The sequence below is a fragment of the Cryptotermes secundus genome, unplaced genomic scaffold, assembly GCF_002891405.2.
Source record: "Cryptotermes secundus unplaced genomic scaffold, Csec_1.0 scaffold355, whole genome shotgun sequence".
Lineage (NCBI taxonomy): Eukaryota > Metazoa > Arthropoda > Insecta > Blattodea > Kalotermitidae > Cryptotermes > Cryptotermes secundus.
In genome coordinates this window covers 719510-744982 of record NW_019737088.1, presented here as the reverse complement: position 1 = coordinate 744982, position 25473 = coordinate 719510, and the positions used below count along the sequence as shown (strand labels likewise).

At 42.9% G+C, this 25473-nt stretch overlaps 1 protein-coding gene across 3 annotated transcripts in view; it reads left to right on the top strand.

The window, feature by feature from the left end:
* The window catches only part of LOC111870072 (homeobox protein araucan), a 218762-nt gene extending 194163 nt beyond the window's left edge, over positions 1-24599 (top strand). For all 3 annotated transcript variants that reach the window (XM_023862050.2, XM_023862051.2, XM_023862052.2), the window contains exon 7: positions 23167-24599. The gene's annotated coding sequence lies outside the window, so the exon portion shown is untranslated. The remainder of the gene's footprint in view (positions 1-23166) is intronic.
* Positions 24600-25473: the final 874 nt, after the last annotated feature.

The following is a 25473-nucleotide window of genomic DNA, read 5'->3' as shown; positions in this document are numbered from 1 at the left end:
GCTCTCTCAGTCTAATATTTCTGTGACAGTTTTTTCTAAATGTTCTTAGTAGTGGCTGTTGTAAATTGTTTTCTGAAACTATTCATTATTCCCCATGAGTATTGTGCCCTTCGTTGCTTATTCTGACCTGCTTTGTTCTATAATAAATCATTCTGATACGCTTTCTCTCTCTCCTCGGCCTGGCAGTGGGGATACTGTGATGTAACATACGTGGACATAATGTTCCGACTGGGTTGCTAACGCAGAATCACCCAGTGCACAGCCTCAGACTAGACGGGCATAGTATCAGTACCTGCTTTTGTAGGAATTCTAGTACTTTGTATGAGAGCTAAAATACAGAGTAAATTGCTTCTTATCCAACCTGGTATTAATAGTTTATTTACATATAAGCCCCCGGTACTTTATCGTGAATTTACCAGGGATTGAACGCGACGCTCCGCTTTCAGAAGCTAGCGACTAACCCCCCGAACACTTAGGCCGCGCCATAGCTCAAGCGGTTAGTCGCTGGCTTCCCACCGCGGGTCTGGTCAAGTGGGATTTGTGGTGGACAAAGTGGAGCTGGGGCAGGTTTTCTCCGAGTACTTCTGTTTCCCCTGCCAATCTTCATTCCACCAATTGCTCCACAATCACCCTCACCTGTCATCTGGGGCTGGTACAATAGGCCAGAAGTGGCCGCAGTACAAGGGACTTAGTTCCACCCCACTAGCAATAAAAAAACCCGAACAACGGGACGGCCTATTTGAAGCGACAGGTTCTGGGCAGGCAGTGTAATGGTTTGATTGCGTTGGACGCTAGTGTCCAAGCGCCTGACACGCACCGCTGGCCAGTCTGAATCCAGGCCCTACATAATGCAAAGATGCATGCAAAATAATATGAAAATTAATCACGCAAGAATCGTGTAAACATCCCGAACCATTCTACCCACTTCCATGTATAACATGCAGTGCAGAAACGATAATGAACAGGCTGCAAACTGTGACTACGGTTTGTATGCGTCAGTCATGAATAGGTTTAAAAGCCTGTAACTTCTCCTTGAAAAGCTCGTCTGACCAAGAGATTCACAGCTTTATGTCAAATGAAACTTCATTACCGTTTCCACAAGAGTCAGCTGTCGGACCATAGAATGTGCAAGTTCTGGGAAGAACTAACCGCCTAATTTCCTTTGATCCGATGAGGTCATTAGAATTTTTTCAATTGACCTAATCCTTCCAGTCGCACTATGGCCCTGGGGTCGACTGAGTACCAGGAATTAATTAAATAATTTTCCTTGGTAGTAAAGCGTGGCCGGCGCGTAAGGCTGACAAACTTACCGCCATCTTTGAGCCGATTGTGTAGAGAAAATGTGGGAGCCTCGACGTCTCACAACCCTATGGGCCTTCACGGCCTTGTACAGGGATAACTTTACTTACCTTTTTTACGATACGAACCGCATTGAAAACAACGCGTCCAGTAATTCTTATATTGTAGCGTGTGTGTCAGTTGCTGCAGTAACGTTTTTACCGAGCTTTGACTAGCAACGATAGTGGGATACACGTATAGACGGTGGTACGTATTTCTGAAGTACACCGTTGAGATTAGCTCAGGTGTCATGATATACGTACATGCCAAGTTTCATAAAGATTACTTCAGCTATTCAGAAATTGATGGGGAGGGAATACACAGAATGGTGGTCGCCCTAACCTATTTTTATTTTTATTTTATTTTTTTTTTTTTTAATTTAGGTCAGTAGCCTGAAATATGTGATCATATGTGTGTGTGTGTGTGTGTAACTCCTTCTCCCGTTAAAGAAACATTAGCAATCTCCCACGGAGGAACAAAAGGGCATTACTTCCTCTCATGATAAATCGCTAGTAGGTTAGTAACAGGGTATAACCCGGGGTCGATCCCGGGTCTGGGCACGTGGGATTTGTGGTGGACAAAGTGGCGCTGGGGCGGGTTTTCTCCGAGTACTTCGGTTTCCCCTGCCAATCTTCATTCCACCAAATTCTCCATCATCATAATCACTCGGGGCAGGCTACAATAGGCCAATCAGTGGCCGCCGTTCCGAGTGGACCCAGTAGGACTCCACCCCCCATTAAGCGAATTTAAAAAAGAACAGGTTACAAGATTCAAGAACAGAGAAATGGAGGAAACTGTTTTAGAGAAAGGAAAACCGAGCAAGGAACGCGCCCTGTCCTTAATTTTATTATGACATGAGAATTAGAGGCCAAAATGGCGTTCGATTTCAAGCCCCTCGAACACTGGGGTGAAAAGTCCCAGTTCTCCTGTTCAGGGAAACTGCCTGAAACTGATAAACTCTGAATCTAGAATTCGTGTCGAATATAATAATAATTCATTGTTTGATAATTATATCTCAGTCGGAACCAGTCAAGAGAAACCGGAAGATACGCGGCAGTTGTACTTAAGCACAGTGTTGCATGAGAGTTAGGGTTACTCCCATATTACCGTCTTGAATGCAACGTTTGTATTCTGTCGCATATACTTAGACAATTATGCGCGTAGCTGTAACATTACTTAGTGGCACTGAATACAGCGCATCAGAATTTTACTTACTTACGTAATCCGTTCCTCTTATACCTTGAGGTTTTTTTTTTCCATTTTTGATCATTTTACAGACGATAAGACTCCTTGGACGGGTTATCAGCTCGTCGCAAGGCCATTATCTAAACACAGGATAACATAAATTCAGACTAAAGACATACACATAGCAAACATCCATGCCTTGTGTGGGATTCGAACCCACGATCCCGGGTTCCGAGCGAGCGGAGACAGTGCATGCCCTTGACCGCTCGGCTACAGTGACCGACACAGAATTTTAACGGTTATATTTTAATCCATTGTTAAAGGACTTCTAATTATTTGTAGCAACATATAATTTCCAAAAATAACATCAGAAATTAACATCTACTGTAGGCGTCTATCAAAAATGGAGAATTCGGCGGAAAACATTTTAGCTGTACTCACACGTATCTGATGAGCCGCGATAGCTCAGTCGGTATAACCACTGGCTACTGGCTGGACGTGAGGAGCCGGGATAGCTCAGTCGGTATAACCACTGGCTACGGGCTGGACGTGAGGAGCCGGGATAGCTCAGTCGGTATAGCGACTGGCTACTGGCTGGACGTGAGGAGCCGGGATAGCTCAGTCGGTATAACCACTGGCTACGGGCTGGACGTGAGGAGCCGGGATAGCTCAGTCGGTATAACCACTGCCTACGGAAGGATCGAAGCTGGAACCCCGGTAGGGTCAAAAATTTTCACGTCTCCATGTCATCCAGACCGGCTCTGGGGCCCACACAACCTCTTATCCAATAGGTACTGAGGGCTCTTTCCCCGGAGGTAAAGCGGCAGGGGCGTGAAGCTGACCATCTCCAGCCAGTGTCGAGGTCAGAAAAATGTGGATCTATACATCCACTCCATCATACGCCTTCATGGTGTAGTGCTTAATTAGTTAAGCATAGAGACAACTTTCCCTTTTAACCTCACATACACCTAATGATGGCCGTATGCGGCCGAAAGTTGTTTTAGTAAGATAAGATGTATATTAGACAAAATATACGTATTTGCGTTTACGACGATAATATATATTTTCGTGTGACTGAGACACTAATCTGATTGGTCGGACTCTTAAACAAAACGACTCGTGACTACACTGTAGAATTCAAAAGACTGTAGTGTTCTCAGTCACTGTCGCCACTGCTCTGCTTGGTAACGTCTCCTGGCAGTGGACGTTCCTCTGCAGCCGGGCTCACATCCACGCATGCTGCCGGCCATTTCACTTCAACCCACTTTTCTAACCACCGCATCAGAGTTACTTTATGACTGGTGGTTTACCACCAAGCCCCTTGAGACTCACGACTAGAGATATTTTTTTCTTCTTTTTTAAATGAACGCTTGCGGTCATAGCCCTTATGTAACATCCTCTCTGACGAGATGGGTTTCTCTCTTATGAATGTGGAAACCTTTAACAGCAGATTCTTACGCACCGTCGACAAGGCAAAATTTAATTTGCGTAAGTAAGTGTTTTTGGACCTTAATGAACCCAGCTCTTACGCCTACGTTTGTGCTTCAAGGATATGATCGTTGAAAGTCAGATGTTTCTGTGTGCATGTTGGAAAGGTTACATGTTTTATAGCACGGTGCTTGAGAATGTACCTAAGGCACAAATGCGGTTCTTTAGTATTCTGAAGGTGGCAACCCTGAAATAAGACATGGAGTTGAGTTCTACTTGACAAACCACCAGTCACTTAGCTAGTCAAGAATTTCCCTACATTTTATATAACCCGAAATTTCATTACCCTCCACCACTCCCTGTCCTGAGTCAAATTATTCTAGTCCATTCAGTTTCTCTAAGATCCAGTTTAATATTATCCTACCACAAGCTTAGTTGGTATAGCGACTGGCTACGGGCAGGACGACTGGGAAGCCGGAGTTCGAGTCCTGGTAGAGTCAAGAATTTTCACTTCTCCAAATCGTCCAGACCTCTTTCTCCGGGGGTAAAGCTGCCGGGGCGTGAAGCTGACCACTCACCTCCAGCTAGTGCCGAGGTCAAGAAAATGTGGATCTATATGTCCACTCCCCCATACGCCTTAATGGCGTCGTGCTCAATTCGTTGAGCACAGGGACAACTTTACCTTACCTTAAATGCCTCTACGTTTTCCTAGTGGTCTCTTTCCTTCTAGCCTTCACACCAAAATCCTATAAGCATTCCTTTTCTTCTCCGTTCGTGCTGCACGCCCTGCCAGTCGCATGTTAGGTGAAGAATACAACCTGTGGAGCTTTTCATTATACAGCTTTCTCCAGTCTCCTACCATTTAATCCCTCCTTGGTGCAAAACTTCCCTTCAGCACCCTGTTCTAAAATATTTTCGTTCTGCGCTGGGGTTGCAGATGGAGGAGCTCTATATATGTGTGTGTGTGTGTGTGTGTGTGTGTGGAGGGTAGCTGCGAATATATTGAATAAGCAGTCGTGGACAGCTGACAGGGGGCGATACTCTACTTTGGGGGTTGTGCGTGGGGCTAACATCTAAGCGTAAAAAGTAATTTTGTGACTGCATGTTACAGGGTGGAAAGAAACGCAAGCAACCAACTGTTCTTGACACACCAGAAGTTACGTTTCTCATAGTTTGCACTGGTATTCGAACCTGGAAACAGTTAAACATATGTCTGGTGTACAGTGCGATAAGCAAGCTTGTTCGGTTAAGCACGTCATATTATGTCATGTCATGTCGTGGCTTGTCATATCTCTGTATCACGTGAATTATGTGAACGTTCAAAGTAAACGCTGAACTACATGTCACGATTCCTTCGAAACATGGCAATACCGCAGTTAGAAACAAGAAATACTCAATAATATAGCAGTGTAAATACTGACTCAACATGGCAGAGAATGAGCTTATTTTGACGTGAGTTCAGGTCGTCATGAGTATCTTTTTATACATGTCAGTATATCTGTGAGACACGTTAACATCGGCTTCTAAATAAGTTAGGACGAAGCAGATAACCAGGTCTCCATAATTGTTGCAAGAAAGCTAACAATATGTACCTTAGTTATTACAACAAAGCTCTCTTCACTCCTTCGTAGAGAGGAAATATTGGGAGAAAAATTGTGAAATATAGTGGAACGCGAGTTCCTAATTAGAGGAAACTCTGCTTAATAATTTGTAAAAATTCCATTTTACCTTCCAGAAAAAAACATCGGCCACTCAGTGTTCAGGGAAAGAGTGGATATTTTCTCTTTGTGAGAACCAAACTAAAAAGGAAAGTGACATTTACTGCGTTTGAAAGCAGATTGCTGCAGTCACTACAGCACGATATTTCTTTGTTAACAAGATTCCACGTTATATCAGCTTAAAGAATTACAAGAGACGTGGAAGATTTTCCTTTTTGTTCTTCTGTTCCCCTACTTCTAGTAGACTCATTGGTAAAGGATTACGACCAAATTACGTATAATGTTAATACTATTTATGTTTTAAACGAAAAGAAAATTAAAAAAGAGGCATACTATATCTATATACATATTATGTAAATACGTAAGTAGCCGAAAGATTACACCATTCTAGTTAATTGGTTTTGCTCCTTTCTTTACTCGTCGCAAATGTGTGAGCTACAAATTTCATATGCATCGAATGACAAACTGACAGGATGTGGGAGCAAGGTTTCGTCGCCTATTTCCTAATTGTTCCACAACAATTCTCAGTTAAGGAACATTACATTTTGACAAGCCAGCACATGCACTACATTAGCGTAAGCTATTTCTCCCGTTATGACTGTCAAACGTATAATTTCTTCCCGTTGACAGGTTGTCAGGTGCTGGACACGTTCTATTCTTGGGGCCCTATCGACACACGGAGTTGCTTCAAACATTCAGGATGCCTGAAGTGAAAACTTATGACTTAAACATAGGCTTTCAATCCGCGTGTAACTCTCAGAGTGGCGTTACATGCAGGGAGGTTCAAATACTCTTGTTCATGTCAGTGTACCAAAACATCGTGTCACCTTGCAACCTACTTAACAATCGGACACGCTGCCTCTTTTAATAAAGATACAATCTACGGTAATGGTGCTATATTGTATGAATCAGACGATCAGGGGATGCCATTAGGATGTTCTCGGTTATAGGCTTCACTCCATTCGGTTTTCTTTTGATTCCACTCCATTTCACTTCAACAAACACTGATTTCAAATGTAATTGTTATGGACACATTTCGCACTTTGAGTTACTATCTTCAAATATTCGTAAATCTTTGTTTATTTTATTGCAGAGAAAGGGAGGGGGGTTGCTCTCATAGGTTTATGTGTGACAAGGATCCAAGTAGTCCAAGGAGAATCACCACTAACATTCAGTGAGCACTTCCGAATAGAATATGAAGTTAATTAGGCAGATGACGTTCGGAATAAGAAGTAAGTAAAGCTACCCCTATAACAGGCCGTGGAGGTACATAGGGTTGTGAGATGTTGAGGTTCCCACATTATCTAGACAATCGGGTCACAGATGGAGGTAAGGTTGTCAGCCCTACGCGCCGGCCCCCCTTTACCCCCAAGAATATCCCTGGTACTCATTTCTGCTCGAGGCTGAGTCGACCCCAGGGCCATAGTGCGGCTGGTAGGATTAGGTCAATTGAAAAAATCCAATGACCTCATCGGGACTTGAACCCACGACCTTCCGGCTTGTAGCATAGTGCCTCAACGAACTACGCTAACGCATGCTCCCTTACGTTCGGAATAACTGAAGTTATTTCTACTCCGAAACAAATGGAACAACCAAATATTCCCTCTGTACGAAATGTTAAAAGTGTTATTGACTGTATAACCATTCGTAGGACGTACAGGATCTACAATATGTGTATCATTAAGATAGGCCTATAGGCTCTACAAATTTTATTTTAAATATGTTTCGATATAGCAAATATTTAATTCAGTATGAAGAGACGTAAAGTTGGTGATATTCAGGGCAGCTTGTATGTGTAGTGTATAATGAGCTCGGCACCAGTAACGAAATTTGCCCATAATAAACGTACAGGGGATGGACAAAAGTATGGAAACACCCAACAAAAACACATTGCCGTGACTAATATGTTGTAGGACAACCTCTGGCTTGCAGAACTGCTTGCAGTCTCTTGGAATGAAAAATAGAGGTTCTGTATGATTTGCAAGGGAATCCTGTACCATTCTTCCTGCAAAACATGGTAAGTTCTGTTATCGATGATGGAGGTGGATAGCGCGCACGCAGATTGCTCTCCAAAACAGACTACAAAGGCTCAATAATATTGATATCTGGCGATTGGGGGGGCCATGGCAGATGTGACACTTCATCTTCGTTCTCAGAAAACCAGTCCTGGACGATGTGAGCTGTGTGAAAACGGGCACTGTCGTCTTGGTAAATGGCATCACCATTGGGGAACAAAGTTTGCACCGTGGGATGGACCTGGTCGCCCAAAATGGTCACATAGCCGTTGGCAGTGAAGTGGCCTTGCAGGGTAATGATGGGTCGGACAGAATACCACGATATGGCTGCCCATACCATGATCGAAGCCCCGCCATGTTTCACTCTTGGCAGCAAACAATCTGGATCGTAAGCTTGGGATGGCGTTCTCCAGAGGTAAACACGGCAAGAAGTCAGAAACAGTGTGAAGGTGGACTCATCCGACCAAATGACCGTCTTCCATTGCTCCTTAGTCCAGGTTTTATGACTTCGGCACCACACTGTCCTCTGAGTGGCATTCTGATCACTGATGAGTGGCTTGGAATTACAGCTCGTCCAGAAATACCCTGTTTGTGGAGTTCCCTTCATACTGTTTTGGTGCTGACAGGGTTTGTGAGCGTGAAATTCAGTTCAGCAGTCACTTTTGCAGCTGTAGTCTTCTTATTTTTCGTCACAATCCTACGCAATGTTCGTCTGTCTCGATCACTCAACACACATTTCCGTCCACGCTGGTGTTTATCGGATGTGGGTTTTTCAGTCCTCCTGTATGCGGTCATAATCTTGGATACTGTGCCTCGCGAAACACCAAAATCCTCGGCTACCTTGGTTACGGAAGCACCCACCATATGGGCCCCAACAATTAGCCCGCGTTCGTATTCTGTTAGCTCTGACGTGATGCACAAAAAATTGCACAGAACACTGCCTCGGCAACAAATGAAGCTTGCAACGTATTGCGGAGGTTGTACAGGTAGTGGTGTTGGGCAGATACGACAGCGTGACCTACAAACGTCGCTAAAATAAACACTTCAATTCAGGCATGCATTTCACGAGGTGTTTCCATATTTTTGTCCATCCCCTGTACATCAGAGTAAAGGAAGTCTAGTCAAATCTGCAAAGAACGAGGGTAAAAAGCGTTTTCTTTTATCGGGTTATACATTCCACTACTCTTAATGTAATGACGCCAGTCCGTCCTCTATCCATCCACCTATATATATATATATATCGCACTATCTATCTAATTCTTTATTTATTCCTGTGACTCCCTTTGGAGCATAGGGCATTCGTGAAGCGCTTGGTTTCACTTTGTTTCTTAATATGAGACAGTCGGTAGGACTCCTTGGACTGGAGATCATTCGTGCCCAGTAGCAAAGATACCAAGCACCTAGGCCCGTTCTTTTCATGACCATTTCGATAAATCGTGTATAACTGTCATGTTTCTAGCGTGTATAACTGTATATTTATTTGTGAAGTATTTATTCAATTATAATGAGCATGTGTTTTGTTTTTTAATTGTGCGAAAATCAGCTAGCACTGCCTTAAATAAATTATTCGAGATAAAATCTATTTCATGTTGTACAGTGCAGTCTGTGGGAAACAATAGCCCACAAACAAAACTGTTTATCAGAACAGCACTATTTACACACTGCACACACTTCATAATAGCCCTTTTCACTTCCTCATATATACCATTCGAAATGTTGTACTGTGTGTAAGAATTCTTTAACTAACAATCAACAATCAAGTTCCTTCCGTCAAATGTGACACTTTTTTAAGTGTCACAGACAAGCAACATCAACTACCGACAGACAACACACGTCAACAACATCCCGAAGCAAAAAGATTGGGCCAAGCGGGAAAGAATTCTAGGGATTTTAAGAATTCTTACTTCAAATAACGAAACATAATTTTACAGAATTAACGACGAATCAAATAAGGAAGCTACTGTGGTGTGTGAAAAACTTTTAGTGAACCGACATTCTGGGTAATTTTAACTATTTGTAATTATTTTAATTAACTGGAACGTGGCTATCTTGGACAAAGTGAAGTTTTGTGTGTTGGTGATTTCTTTTTCTACTATAAATGCCTCTGATGATGGCTCCGTGGTGAGCCGAAACATGTAAGGCAGGTGCTGACGAGGTGGAAAACTTAAAAAAGTGTCACATTTGACGGAAGGAACTTGATTGTTAATTGGTTAGTGTGACGGACCAGAATGAAAGACCTTAAAAATAAAAATTCTTTAACATTTGAACTGATTCTACAATCAAATAGGCAATGGTGGGTCATTGTCTTACATGCTTGAATCTTACAGTTCCATTCCTGGCAGCTCACATGGAAAGGCTGTAAAACTGCCAGGCATATTTCTGCATTCGTCAGGCAGTTTTATGTCTCGGTTCCTGAGGCCGGTCTCCCAGCCCCTTCCAGAGCCGTGACTGAAACTCATCTCCCGATTATTGGATGAATATGCGTCAATTTTTAATTTATGGTAAATGTTGCTATGAAAGTCTGTAATATTAAAAAGGTAAAGTTGTCCCTGTGCTCAACGAATTAAGCACTACGCCCTGAAGGCGTATGAGGGAGTGGATGTATAGATCCACATTTTCTTGACCTTGATACTAGTTCGAGGTGAGTGGTCATCTTCACGCCCCGGCCGCTTTACCCCCGGGGAAAGAGCCCGCGGTACCCATTGGCTAGGATGTTGGGTGAACCCCCAGAGCCGGTCTGGACGATTTTGAGAAGAGAAAATTCTTGACCCCACCAGGACTCGAACTCCGATCCCTCAGTCGTCCAGCCCGTATCTAGTCGCTATATTGACTGCGCCACCTCGGCGTTATTTGTTACTGATGAATTAACTGTTATGTTCGCAGCTGATTACCAGAACGCTCAAAATCATGACAGGCCTGTATACATACGTACAAAACAGATTTGCCAATAGTTTCGAATACTAGTGAAACATGGTCTCTTACTTAGAGAGAAGAGCATTCATTAAAAGTGTCGAGAAACAGGCATCTCCTCCCCCCCCCCAAAATAATTGTTCTGAGGAGGCTGAAGGAATTGAGCAATTTAGGATATTGCATAATGAAGAAAGTGAGCTGTTATGCGGATCGTTTAGCTCTGTTGAGAGAGAGAGAGAGAGAGAGAAGTCCTGGGGGGCTCCTGTTTTTGGGAGCTTCGTTTTGAGTGACTCACCTTCGAGGTGTTCAGTCATTCCATGCAGAACTCTAATTCTGGAAAGCTATCAATCCCTGCTCAGGTATGGCACTGCCTGGAAACAAACATTAATTTTGCTTATAATAAATTACATAGATATTACATTGTTATAAAATATTTCAAGTTGAAGTTGTATATACATCGTGTGTCAGTGCTTTTTATGCAGTGAGGAAATTGGTAAAGTTAAATTTTAACTTTAAGGAAATCAGTATTTGTGTTAAAACGTTACGGACGAAAGCCAGATTCTGCCAGCAACTTCCGGTTTACACCACCGTCGTCATATTTAGGCCTAACTGAACTACATTTAGTAGTTTCGGATAGGAGACATGTTTTTGGGCAGACGAAACAGACACGTGTTTCCCACTGTGGGCTCACCCCACGCGTTTCGCAAAAACAAGGAATCGAAAATCTTAAATTTGTCATCTCGCTAACCAAAAATGGAAAATGAAATGCTACATCCGTGACACTTTTGTAATCTTTCAGAAAAATGATTTTAATTGACGTAAAAGAGTCTTTCTAAATCAAGGGAAATAAATAGGTTGAATCATGAAAGAGTTGGGCCCCAGTTTTCTTTCTTTCTATGAATGTCCGACGCACACAGCTTTACTTGCATAACATGGCAACAGCACGCTGCTCTTATCTGCCATGGTTATGTGATAAGTTACGTGACACACCTGGAAATAGAACTAATCTATGCTATTACAAGCTCATTCGCTTTCAGTTATCAGAATAATGCGGCATTGGGCACCACTGCCCGGCGGCGTATCAGTTCCCTATCATCGCCTTATGTGCCCTTCTCTTACTGATACAGAAAACATTAGCCAAGTAGAAAAAGATGCGCATATAATTCTTACAAATTTCCATTGAACTCAGTTCTCTTAAAATTAGAAGGATAGTATGTAAATTTGATAATGTTTATCATTTCCCTCACATGAAGGACACAGAGACATCTGCATTAAACAATTTTCCCATTTACTTTGAACACCCACCACGTAACAATATGATCTCCTGACCTGGAGGGCACCAAGTGCTTGAAAAGAGGGTGCTCAGGAAAGTATTTGACATTCAGAAGGATTAAATCAGGGGAATTTTTTTTCTCATGGGGTGAGACTGAGTCCACTTGGAACTGCGGCCACTTCTGGCCTATTGTACCAGCCCCAGATGTTAGGTGAGGGTGATTGTGGAGCAATCAGTGAAATGTGAATTGACAAGGGAAACCGAAGTACTGGGAGAAAGCCTACCCAGCTCCACTTTGTCCACCACAAATCCCACATGACCTGACTTGGGGCCGCCGCGGTGGGAAATCGGTGGCTAACCGCCTGATCTATGGCATGGCCAATAGACAACCTAAGTTAGTACATAACGTGGAGGCCTCTTTATATAGGTGAAGGTCGCGGGTTCAAATACCAATGAGATCATTGGATTTTTTTTTTTTCAATTGACCTAATCCTTCCGGCCGCACTATGGCCCTGGGGTTCACTCAGCCTCTAACAGAAATGAGTACCAGGAATTAAATAAATAATTTTCCTGGGGAGTAAAGCGCTTCCGGCGCGTAAGACTGACAACCTTACCGCCATCTTTGAGCCGATTGTCTAGATAATGTGGGACCCTCAACGTCTCACAACCCTATGGATCTTCACAGCCTGGTACAGGGATAGCTTTACTTTTTTACTTTACTTACTTAATATTGTTAGTACAGTGAATTCCAGGAAGCTATTGTGCTCTGGACTACATAAATTTGTGGCCAATTGTCTTGGAAAATGGCCGCTTGAAAGACCAACAAGGAGTTGGGAGGCTAACATTCAAATTGATCTTAGGTAAAGAGATCGTAGGGGAGGGAAGTTGATAGAACTGGTTCATGATAGTGTCTAGTGGTGATCTTTGGTAACTTGGTGAATCTTCCAGTTCTGTTGCGGCCTGAGACTTAATTTAGGTAATTAAGAATAAATAAATGAATGAATGTATAATGGGTGGGCCTTCTAGGCCCTTGCACCGCGACCTACAGTGATCTATTGTGTTTCCCCTTTTGATTATGCCCTCAGCAATCCTGCCCTTCAAATGAAGTGCGGGGTTTCGTATGTGGGGGCGTCGAAATAGTCGCTTGGTTCCATAAAGTATTGACCCAATTGACGTAATCTTAAATAAGCTAAGGCCTCACATTCGCGCAGGATATGTGTGGCTGTTTCGTTTTCTTCTTGACACCTCTCACAAGTGGGACTATCACTTAGTCCCAGTTTGAAGAGGTGTCCTTTGAGGTGACAGTGTCCTGTAAGTAGTCCCACCACCCATAAGAATAAACAAATGTAAACGTGGAATGAAAAAGTACTTCTACGAACAAGAAATTGATGGGGAGATATGTAGGCGGACTGAGAGATAAGCAGATGTGAAGACTTTATTTTTCATCCTTTCCCCTTATGCCCTTACACCGGTTACGAGGTTATCTTTTATTTTTTAGCCATTTCACAGACGATAGGACTCCTTGGACGAGTGATTGGCCCGTCGCAAAGCCGCAACCTAAACACAGAAAAACGCATACACACGAACACCAAACATCCAAGTCCTAAGTGGGATTAGAACTCACGATCCCGGCTCGTCTACCGTGACCGCCAGATGTGAAGACAAATACGTACAATGGGGCGGAGCTGCCCGCTCTTGCGTTCACCTAATTTCGACACCCCGTTGTGGGTACAGTGTGGGTGGTAGGTGAGTTGCTGCCCATAGCTCTTTATCCTGCAAGGATATCACTTTCTTTCTGAAAATTAAAGAAAAATCAAAATTATAGGTATCGCGTTCGTGGTTATGAGAACTAGTTAACGTGTCTGATAAGCGTGTTTAGGTACTTGTATTTCTAATTGCCCTTCCATGTCCCTGGTGTGTTTCCCTTCGACAGTTTTATCGACCATGATAGCGAGATCGGGTTACGCTTAAACGTTGAAGTTACACAAGACCAGCTACTCGTAGCTAATAATCGTGCTATATGGCCAAAATAATACAGAACATTAGCGCGTAATAATATCACGTGCGTGGAGTGTACGCGTGACTTAAAGACGGCTTTTGGATTGGATTTATTGCAACTTATATACACAAGCCGACGCTATCGCTATTCTACACAATTTACAGTTCATCGTTACACACGCACTAGGGTTCTCAGTCTTCACTAGTCGTATCCAGGCAACGGAGTTATAACAGTCTCACTGTTAGTTCAGATCACATATGAAGTCTTTTACCCCCCATTTCCTTTCTTGCCGTTATTCTGCAGCTTCCATTCCGAAGACCCTGCTCCCAAGCTCATGTCCTGGCAGGCTGATGTCCCGAAAATCGACTCGATTCGACTACAACTATCTGCTTCCTTGGAACTTCTCTTTATACAGATGGGTCCAAAAAACGTACTCACTCTTTGATAGTATCTTTGGAACAAAATGACATGTAGTTACAATTCTTGCGTGGAGGGAGAGAGAGAGAGAGTCATTGTATGTGTTCGAAGTGACCACCATCAGCGGCTAAACAGCGTCGATGCCGCCGAACTGCTGAGCGAACTACGGCTGTCAGTGTGTCCGGTGTGATGGCTGCACACGACGCTTCAACGGTTTCTCGTAGCGCGTTCAGTGTAGCTGGCTTTTGTCGTTAAACTTCATCCTTCAAGGTTCCCCATGGGTAGAAGTCGAGAGGTGGTGGGTATTCAATTGCACCTCTTCGACCTATCCATCGTCCAGGTAGTGTCATCCAAGTACGTCCTGACATCTCGATGGTAGTGAGGTGGAGCGGCATCTTGTTGTAGGTAAAATCTCGCGTCTCCAAACAGCTCTCGAATGTCAGGGAAAATCGGTGTCCGAAGCATATCGAGATACACCTGACCAGTTACGGTGCCTTCAAAGAAGAAAGGACCAATCAAAACGCGCGATGACAGACCACACCACATACTAACACCCGGTAGATTCACTTCCTTGCCCACGTGATCGTGTGGATTTACAGGAGCCCAATACACACAATTCTGGTGGTTAACAGTACCGTGCATTTTCAATTGCGCCTCGTCAGACCAGATAACTTTCCCTGCAAACTCCTCATCCTCGCGAACCATGCCTTCGAACCACTCGCAGTGTTCAAGCCTTCCATCCGGGTCGTCCTCGTTCATAGCGTGCAGCAGTCTTCCACTTTGCAGCCTTCAGAATTCGGCGTCCACTTGATCGGCTTACCCCACTTTCGCGTGCACACTGATTCACAAGATTTTTGCCGTGATCGTGTAAAGTGTTACAACACCACAGCACTGGAAGCTGGACATGTTACTATCCGTGGTCGTCCAGATCTATGCTTATGCACATCATGAACAGTACCGTCGGCTTCAAATTTACCCAAATATGGACAGTTGTTCGACGTGTTGGTGGCCAAGTTCCAAACTCATTCTTTCCTTGTCGTTTTACCTCTTTAATGTTTTCGTACTTCCAGTACCACTTCAATACAGCCTTGCGTTGCTCAAAGAACAACCTTTCAGTCATTGTTGCTGCTGTCTTATGCTCGCAGCGCGCACCCGGCACGACACTCATGTGACTTTCGCCATCTGTTGAGAAAACATTACACTGCACAACCGCGCAAGAATTGTAACTAAAGTCATTTTGTTCCAAAGATATTGACTATCAAAGAGTGAGTACATTTTTTTGGACCCTTCTGTATAACCTCGGGGTTTCCGATTTGAAGATTATAGGCCACGGAAACCCCGACAATAATTTAGAATCATTTTGTACGTCAGTGTTTAAATCAACAAAGCGACTTGGAAATTTTGTGTGTTCGAGAGAGGAAGCATAAAAATTCTGAAAACGACAACTGACGCTTACTGGTTTAGCTACATTGTATTATCGCGTCAAAATTAGTGCCACTGCGCCATTTTCTTCAGGCTTCCCTTCTGCTCTTTAGAATAGCATGTCACAGATTGCTTTTACTTTGTCGCGTGGACGATAAAAAATGAGCCACTTCGACATATAGGTAAGTTTTAACACATAAAGAAACTCCGTTCAAAAGTTTGTGCGTCTGTATATGGCACACCTGTATAACATATTTTACATTTGTAGGTTATGCCTCAGTTAATCATATAAATCTGAACCAAAAATACAGACGTCGGGCGGAAAACACTCGCATCCCATTATTTCAAGATATATAAACCGACCATTAACAATAATTATGGTCTTTTAACGATCTTTTAGCGCCCGATATTTCAGGGGTCCAAAATACATGGCAAAACGGCAGTAAGTTCTACGAAGAATTCTGTTAAATTTATGTGCTGAAGCTAGCAATAACTACAAATTAATAATCATACAATTTAGTAATACGTTTATATGTACTAGCGTAGATTCCGAATGCGCAAAATTTGACAGATCAAACCTATATAGCGCTATACGTCCTACATAGAGACATATCTTTGTGCCTTGGCAGTCACAGAACTGTACTTCTTTTCAATTGCAAGTCAGTTATTATTACATACACGAACAGGCCTATACAACATTCCTATCTCCATTGGTTCTTTCGCTATCGCTTTCAGCAAAAAGCTAAATATATTTACTGCACTGCGTACTGAGGGGTCGGGTTTCGAGTTCTGGTAGGATCAAGAGTTTTCGCTTGTCCATGTCCAGACAGGCTCTGGGGCCCACCCAACCTCCTATCCAATGGATATCTGGGGCTCTTTCCCCGGAGATAAAGCGCCCAGGGCGTGAAGCTGACCACTCACCTCCAGCTAGTGCCAAGGTCAAGGAAATGTGGATCTATACATCCATTTCCTCATACGCCTTCATGGCGTAGTGCTTAATTGGTTAAGCCCTCGAGGCGAAAGTCTGTTACTACAAGAAATTTCCGTATCCTACATGGAGAGGGGCTCAGAAGTTCGTGAGTTCGCCATGAAATTATTTCTTGTGGCACCAATTAAACACCAAACTGAGAGGTCAGATGTCCACTAAGTGACACGATGTTCATACCAAGTTTGTAAATCCGTCAGTTGTTGCCATAGTTACTGGTGACGAGGCTACAGGCAGACACATTTCCTCAGTGAGTAGGTTGGAAACTGAGTAGTGCACCAGACGTACACGTTTTGTGTTGCGTGGGTAAGGCCAGAGCCCAGCCTTGCCTCTGTTTGCCGCCTTCACTGACACCGATAAATGCGGATGATTTTAATCAGTGGATGGACGAGAAACCTCAGTCTGGCTTACTTCCAGGTCTATTTTTTTTCTTCTTCTTCCTGTGGTTTCGTTCATAGGTTTTTCGGTCCCAGTCCCCAAAATTCAATTCAATCGGTTGGTGTCCCCTCCTCACACCTCCAGTCTCCTCCCTTCAATTCAGTGACCTTGCTGGTACAGTACAAACAAAAGTTTATTCTCTTGGAATTATTTCATAATCTGTTAACCCTTACCATAACGAACTTTTAGTTAGAAACCTTTTGTTTCTTGAAGAAAGCAGTCTTCCAAGATGTGGCGCCGTGTTGATAGTGTGTTAACCGACGTTTCGGATGAACGTATCTCCTCCATCTTCAGAGTAGAAGAAAAAAGAAGAAAATCCTCAAGCCAACGCTTAGTTTGTTTTTGTTTGTAATGTAAATTTTGTGGGCATAATTGATCACAGACTTAACGGCAATTACAAAGATCCATAATACGCAGGCGCACTGTATTGTCTAAATACAGGTGTACAAAATTTTGTAGTCTATTATTATTTGCCGGTGAAATACATAAATTTAACCTATAATTCAATCATCTTTTATCTAATACTGAAAGAAAACGAACTGAAAATGTATCAGTCTGATTTAAATCGAATGTATGCATTTTGCACCGTCTCCTTCCGGATATCTACTACTTATTACGTCCAAGACAGGAGCGGCGCAACGTCAGGGGCTCTCATGTTATGTTCACAATGCTCCCTAGATGTAGTAGGGACTCCAAGCCACAGCAGGGAGACACTTCCAATCGACAAGACTAGTTCACCATAATAAATTAATTTAATAAGAGAAACACAATAAAACAGAATACAACAAATAGAACTTAATAGAAGGCCTGGGCCCAAAAACACACAACTTGTGACCACATCTGTCAGTTACTTTACTCTTGCCTTAACTGCGGCATCTGACTACACTTACTAGCCCACGCTCACTGCTTATTACTCTTGTTTACAATCATGCTACTTCAGCAGGCACAAAATAATGTTAACAAGTAGTCCTTGCCTACAGGCGATTCCTAGGAAAGAAAACACAATGACGTAACGTTAAATTAAAACCCATCGCTCTGCCCCACAATAACTTATAATGCAAGCAAAACCCCCGACGTGCGTTGCCAGCACAACCTCCCAGACATAATTTAGAATACCTTCCGAAACCGAATTTGAAAAAAAATCCCCGGCTGGCCGCGTACGTCCGATACGCTGTGGATCCAAGCAGCGAATGAATTTAGATTCACTAACCGGCTTCTTCCGAACCATCTGGGGAGGGGACGGGGAGAGGAAGCGGAATCCCACGTGATACACTCCAGCACGGGATGAAGGGGTAGGGATTAACATGGCTGGAAGGCATGACGTCATCCAAGAGCCATAACATGGCTCAGTCTGCAGATGTAAAGCAGTGACCTGTATGCGACTCTGACAGCTAAGTGTCAGAATCACTTGGGTAAATATTTAACCGCTGTAACTAAGCGAGTCCCACGCCTTCACTAACACAACAGTACTAATCCTGCTTTCGGAGCGGTAAACAGATGCGATAATTCCCCGGAATTGATATGTCATTAATGTAGAATAATCAGTATCCAACAGCCCTCATCCACGCTGGTCAGCAAGCTGAACACTAGGACAGTCCCCGTGTGAAAACATTGCCACAATTCGTCACTTAGATCAAGATTAAGAAACAGCGACAGGATCCGTTTATCATTTGCATCGTTCATCCGCTCGCAAAGGAGCATTGCCTTGCCTCCTCTTCATATATATATATACCTATATATATGTGTGTGTGTGTGCGTGTGTGTGTGTGTGTGTGTACAGGGTGGCCATAAACTGTATCACCACCCACATTTAAATCGATAAAGTCATTCCAGTCTACAAAACACAATGGCTTCTCATCCATAACTGCGTCATAACTCATCTTGGCCTGAGATAGCTACTGGAACTGACGTTAAATTCGTTGGCATGATTGTACAAACTGTAATTATATTGTAACCGAAGTTATGTTTTTTCCAGTGTGTAGATTTCTTGTGCGTGTCAGTGCGCATGTCACGATATCCTGGTTCAGATTCGCTTCTGCACACTGAAGAAGAGTTCGCAAATTGTGATAGCAGCAGTGACATCTTGTCCAGCGGCCCCTACTGCTGCCCCATTCTTAAAATGTTGGTGTTTACAAATTTTTCACATTTCTTTGCATTTTGCTGCATACTGTTGCTCTTCAGAATAGCAGCAGCCCCTGTTGTTAATACTTTTTTAATTTTTCACTCTTCTTACTTGAGCATATTCATCGCCCAGGCAAATGCCAGGTTGGTATCTCATTGAAGTCACGACAGCTCCTTCCCAATCCATTATTCCTCAGACATCCTACACTGGTATTGCGACGGTCTGCGGATTGGACTGCCGAGGAGCTGTAATTCGATTCCCGGCAGATGAATTTTCTCTGTTCCACAACGTTCAGACTGGCACTAGGGCCCACCCACCCCTCCTGTCAAATGAGTACCAGCGATTCTTTCTCCGGGAGTGACACTGAACACTCGCCTCCATCTAGTGCCGAGGCCAATAATGGTGGAGCTATACCTTCGCTCTTCCATACTTCTTCATGGTGTGGTACTTAACCTTGGCAACGCCGGGAACTGAAACCCAATATCCCGTTCATTCAGGCCATGGCCTATTCACTATACTGACTGAGATATCCCAATTCAGAGAGAAATAAAGAAGAAGAAGAATATAAGAAAAAATGTATGTGCCTGATTTTGCCTCACCTTGAACACAGAGATAGTCAGGCCCAGCAATCGAGCCTTGTCTCCGTTTCAGTACGCTCAGTCAGGGCACGTCCAGACAACAACGGCATAACGGGTTCCTGTTGCAGTTGCCGGTGAAACTAAGTAGAAATAAGCACTATGACGTGAACCTATTGTCTTCCCGCCCTTCCGAAAGTCTGATGACTAAAATATGCAGAGTATGACTCAACTTCTAGTGCAGAGGTAAAGAAAACGTGGATCTGTACATCCATTCTCTCATACGCCTTCGTGGTGTAGTGCTTAATTAGTTAAGCTAAGGGATAACTTTGTCTGTTATGACTTAACCTGTTAGCGTAGACATGCGGAACCTTTCCTCGTCCATAGAGTGTGCTGGAGAAGGAAGAGAACGCCGTCCTGAGAGAGACGAAATAGCAGGAGGATATAGGAGAGGATAAACGGCGTACATGAGAGGCACCACTTTATCTACCCTTCAGCTAATCTTCTTACAATAATTAAATTCATGAGGATGAGATTGTTTGGACATTTAGCATGCGCGGGTAAAATGAGGAAGAGGGGAACATAGAAGAATTAGGTCCATATACCCCAGGAGAGCAGATACCTCTGATGGCCACTGAGTAGAACGTGGGGGCCCATAGGGTTGTGAGATGTCGAGGCTCCCACATTTTCTAGACAATCGGCTCACAGATGGCGGTGAGGTCAACCTTACCCGCCTTCCATCCTTTACCACCAGGAATATTCCTGCATGTGCAGAGATAGATATTTATATTAAACAATAAGATCTGGGAAGAATTAATCGCTTCCTTTCCTTTGATATGATATGAACTGCATTGAAAACGAAGCCTCCAACGATTCCTCGTTTCCGGGGGCACTTCTTTACTGAGTAGTAGCCTAGCAAAGATAGGGGGATTTTTTTATTGGTAGTGGGGTGGGACTAAGTCCCCTGTACTGCGGTCACTTCTGGCCTATTGTACCAGCCCCAGATGATAGGTGACGGTGGTTGTGGAGCAATTGATGGAATGAAGATTGGCAGGGGAAACCGAAGTACTTGGAGAAAACCTGCCCCAGCGCCACATTGTCCACCACAAATCCCACTTGACCAGACCCGGGATCGAACCCGGGCCGCCGCGGTGGGAAGCCAGCGACCAACCGCTTGAGCTATGGCGCGGCCCCACGATAGGGGGATACGCAGACCCACAAACACGCGTTCAACAATCCTGTTGTTGTGTTTATGCATTTCCGCGCGGAACTGCGTTTACCGAGCCGTGGCGTAGCTACGACAGGATGATACACATAGACACACAGACTGATGGGAGGGATTTAGGAAGCATGGCATTGACATTGGCTCAGGTGTCATGATATACATACCAAGTTCCAGACATTGAGATGTTGACACGCAGATATATATAGGCACATAGGCATACAGACAGCATGAGATCCCATAAGCCTACTTCAGGAAAGTAGACAAAATATTATTGCGGTTTCGAAGATGTGATGCGGTGGAGTTTGTGCACAGGTATAAAAGTTCCTCACCAATAATTAATGTATATCTGAACCTAACAAATTTTAAGGGTGCACAACCCAGGAGACCATGTCATGTCCACCACTGTGAGAACTTGCAAATCCCAGTTATGAAGCTGATCTTAGAGAAACAGCGTGCAAGAAGTGCGTTGGGTTCGAACTTGTGCGGAGAGACCCCGGTGATAGGCCTCTAGTATATATGAGGGTGAAACTTCGCTTTGCGTAACACAAGGACATTTCTTGATTAGATTGACTTCTTAAGGAAAGCCCTCCTGCACCACGGGTTTCTTTTTTATTGCTAGTGGGGTGGGACTAAGTCCCTTGTACTGCGGCCACTTCTGGCCTATTGTACCAGCCCCAGATGGATAGGTGAGGGTGATTGTGGAGCAATTGGTGTAATGAAGATTGGCAGGGGAAACCGAAGTACTCGGAGAAAACCTACCCCAGCGCCACTTTGTCCACCACAATTCCCACTTGACCAGACCCGGGATCGAACCCGGGTCGCCGCGGGCACCACGGGGTTGGTGTAGCCGCAGCGATCTACAGTTGTATCCGCAGGTTTGTGGTTTATAGTCTCGGTCTGGTTGTCAGATAATCTGACTGGTGTTCCTGTTTATGGGCTTCCTCAGTATCTACAGGCGATTACTTGAATTTCTCGTTGCAATTTCCACGAATGCCTCATCCCAATCGCTCGCCATCACATTCAACGCTGTATCACTTGCGCAGTTACAGCAGTACCGTTACAGAGCCCAAGAATCAGCTCCAAAATTGGAAAGACTCTTCTAGTAAGATAAGACGTAAAAGTTTTTTAGGATGGTATAGCAATGCAAGTATTGCTTTTCTAGACATAACCATCGTCCTGTTTTATTTAAAACAATGTCCAGAAACAATATAATTGCTGTTCTACAATTATTACAAATTGTGCCTTTCGTACATTGTGTGTGTTGACATTTTGCACTGTTGATCCTACAAAATTAGATACTTATATCGGGTGACTTTCGTCAAATGGAGAAGATAATCGGTTCTGATTAGTTGAGTGGAACTCGCGCACGCTACGAAGACCGTTCTTAAGTATGTGTACAAAAGGAGTATTTAGTTAGGTTGATATGTCACACAGAAATACTACGTATATCCGCCTTGGAACATTAACATTTCTTTTATAACTTGTAGCATTTTTTTATTGGCGTCGATGCAGAATACAGACGCCAGTCTGATCGGATTAGAAGTAATACTGTTGTTTACATGGCCCATCAGCTGTGTCACGTGATATCACAGGCCACACATTTTCAATTCTTTGTTGCAGTAGTAACTGCAGGGATTGAAGTGGATTTGTGCTCCTCTTAAGTTCGTCACGATCATGATTATTTAAAATCTGAGAAGTCGATGGCCCTTCTGTGGTTGGAAAATTCAATTGTAGCCTTACCTGACAAGCGTAAAGGGGGCCATGATATGAATATAGATACCTGTTTGAACATTTGAAAGAAAAAAATGTCTTTTTGTGTAACTAATTAACTGAAATGAATAACTGTTCTGTAAACATAAGAAAGAATGTTCTACACAAATTTAATTTAAACCCATAGAACCTTTCACCTTTACCGTTTTTAAAGAGCATTATTTTTGTTTTGTCACTCCATATAATATAAACATTCAAGCACAGTTTATAGTTTTCTTGCTACCTACACCACTCGTGCTTTATCCGAGACATTAAATGTTCACACAGTATAATCCTATTCTATGACTGACTACTTCGAATTGCACTAGAACATTTGTAACGCCTACTGTTATTTCATCTGTTGCAGGAGAACGCACTTGCGCAGCAGTAGATGCATGAAGACGCCTCGACACGTGACCAGTTGTCATCCGAAGAGTTCGGCCAACATTGTACAGTATACGAAACGCTTGTAATTCGTGTATAGTGATATACTGGATAATTATGCAGCGAGTGAAGTGTTTCAACAGTATTCATGACTTACTGGTTTATTTTGGAGCCAAGACTTCAGCTGTTTTTCTCCCTTTATTGAAAAAAGAAGAATTTTTCAGTAGTGAAATGTAGGCATATTAATAGGGGGAATATATGCAATGGAAAGAGATGTGTTAAAAGTACCTGAGGATCGCATGTAAAAGAAGACTCGTTAAATCTACCACCTTACAAAAAAAAATAAAAAAAGCTCGAAATGAGGCTTTGGAGTTCACAGGGCAAAGTGCAAGGAAATAAATTAAGAGTATAGAGCTATTTGTATTGAATATGAAGGAGACACAATAGTAGTGTCTCGTGAGGGGAGAAAAGAATAGAAAGAAACAGAAATAATTACAAGAAACAAGAACAATTAGTGGTACAGATTATCCAAGAATGTTGACAGAAGGAAGTATAAAATAACAAAATGATCTATACTTCTCACATAAGAAACGTGAAAGTAATAGACACATCACAGCGCAAAGACAGCGATTACGGAATGGATATACGTGCATGATTTTCGTGAAATATACTTTTTAAGTCCTATTTCCAGAGCAGTGTACAGTCAATACGGACCCCGTAACTCGGTCAGTATTAAAGACGATTTTAAAAAGATTTCCGTCGTAATATATAATTTAGAAAAACAAGACAAAAGATTAAGTCATACAGCAAGTTGTTCAAGAAATGTTTCAATTCACATATGAACAGCTTGTTTTATTTATGCAGTTAAATTCATCAAATGTTTATTCAAATTACATGTTTTTAAATTAATACCAGAAGTATGTATGCAAAGTATGAATATGATAATCACACCTTCGTGTACAGAGTGTTTAAGAACAACATTTTGAACAACCGGCTTATCACAGCACCAAACAGGCAAACAGCGGTCATATCCTGGAATGGTTCAGCAAAACTTGGCAGCACAAAAGACATGTAGAATCATGTAATAATAATCATAAATCTTTTTAATAAAATAACGCCCATAAGTAGAATTGCCTAGTTGCGATTCGTGATTGATGTGCGCAAGCGTCATCATGCCGTCAGCATGCTTAAAAAGAAAAGGCTTCGTCATAAGGATGTGTGAGTAAGGAACCCAGAAATGCCCCTACTCTGAGCACCTCTAGAAGCTGAAAGCTTGTCTGAGCTGCTCCTCACGTCGTCACAGAAACTGTATCATGTTATCACTGCAACATCACTGACGGAAGAAGAAAGCCATTATGTAAGATTTGAGGTTTTCACGGCGGTGCCTACGAAGAATGCCGTCTTCTGGGATGTGGCGTTCTGTATATATTGTGTAAACCGACGTTTCGGAGGAACATATCGCCTCCATTTTCAGGGCAGAAAAATCCGCGAGCCTGATATCCTGAAGATGGAGGCGATGCGTTCCTCCGAAACCTCGGTTTACACAATAATTAAGCGGCGCCACATCCCAGAAGACGGTATTCTTGAAAGAAGCCCTACTGAAGTGCATTTATCTCCGAAACTAATGGATGTGAAATTAGGAAAACGCCACGTGACCGATCACCAAGCTATGTTGAAGATCATGTGACCTGCTTCGATGTGCCTCGCGATGTTTATGCCTGTATGATGATGTGTAGAATGGTGTTTAAAATTTAATGTTCCAGCATTTATTCATGTATGCTCTGTGTTTATAAATTTTTTCTGTCATTTTTCGTTCTTCACCCTATCATGAAGTATTCAATGTTAATGTTTTGTTTATATTTTATGTCATTTTCCTCTCATGCAATCCTCGGGGGTCCAGATTTTCTTAGCGTGACTGCACACGTGGTCTTCAAACTGTACATACATGTTTCTGCTGTGGTCTTTCCCTGACTACGGACTGAACTATTCACATTGGAAAGTATGCCATTAATATGTTTGGATACATAGTTCTATACCAGTTATTAATGTCTGTTAATGTATTTCAGATCACCCATGAATTCACATTACATGCAAACTTTTCAACACACATACACAAGAGTTGGTTGAGAATATTAGCTGTAGATATATAAAAAGAGAAGTCAAGTCCCCCATCACAAATAATCTTAATGTCTAAAAATGATCTATTTTATTAGAATTGGTGCATATTATTAAGTAGGTGTCTCCATTATTCACTTCATGAGTGTATAAATGAAAAAAATTAACGAAATGA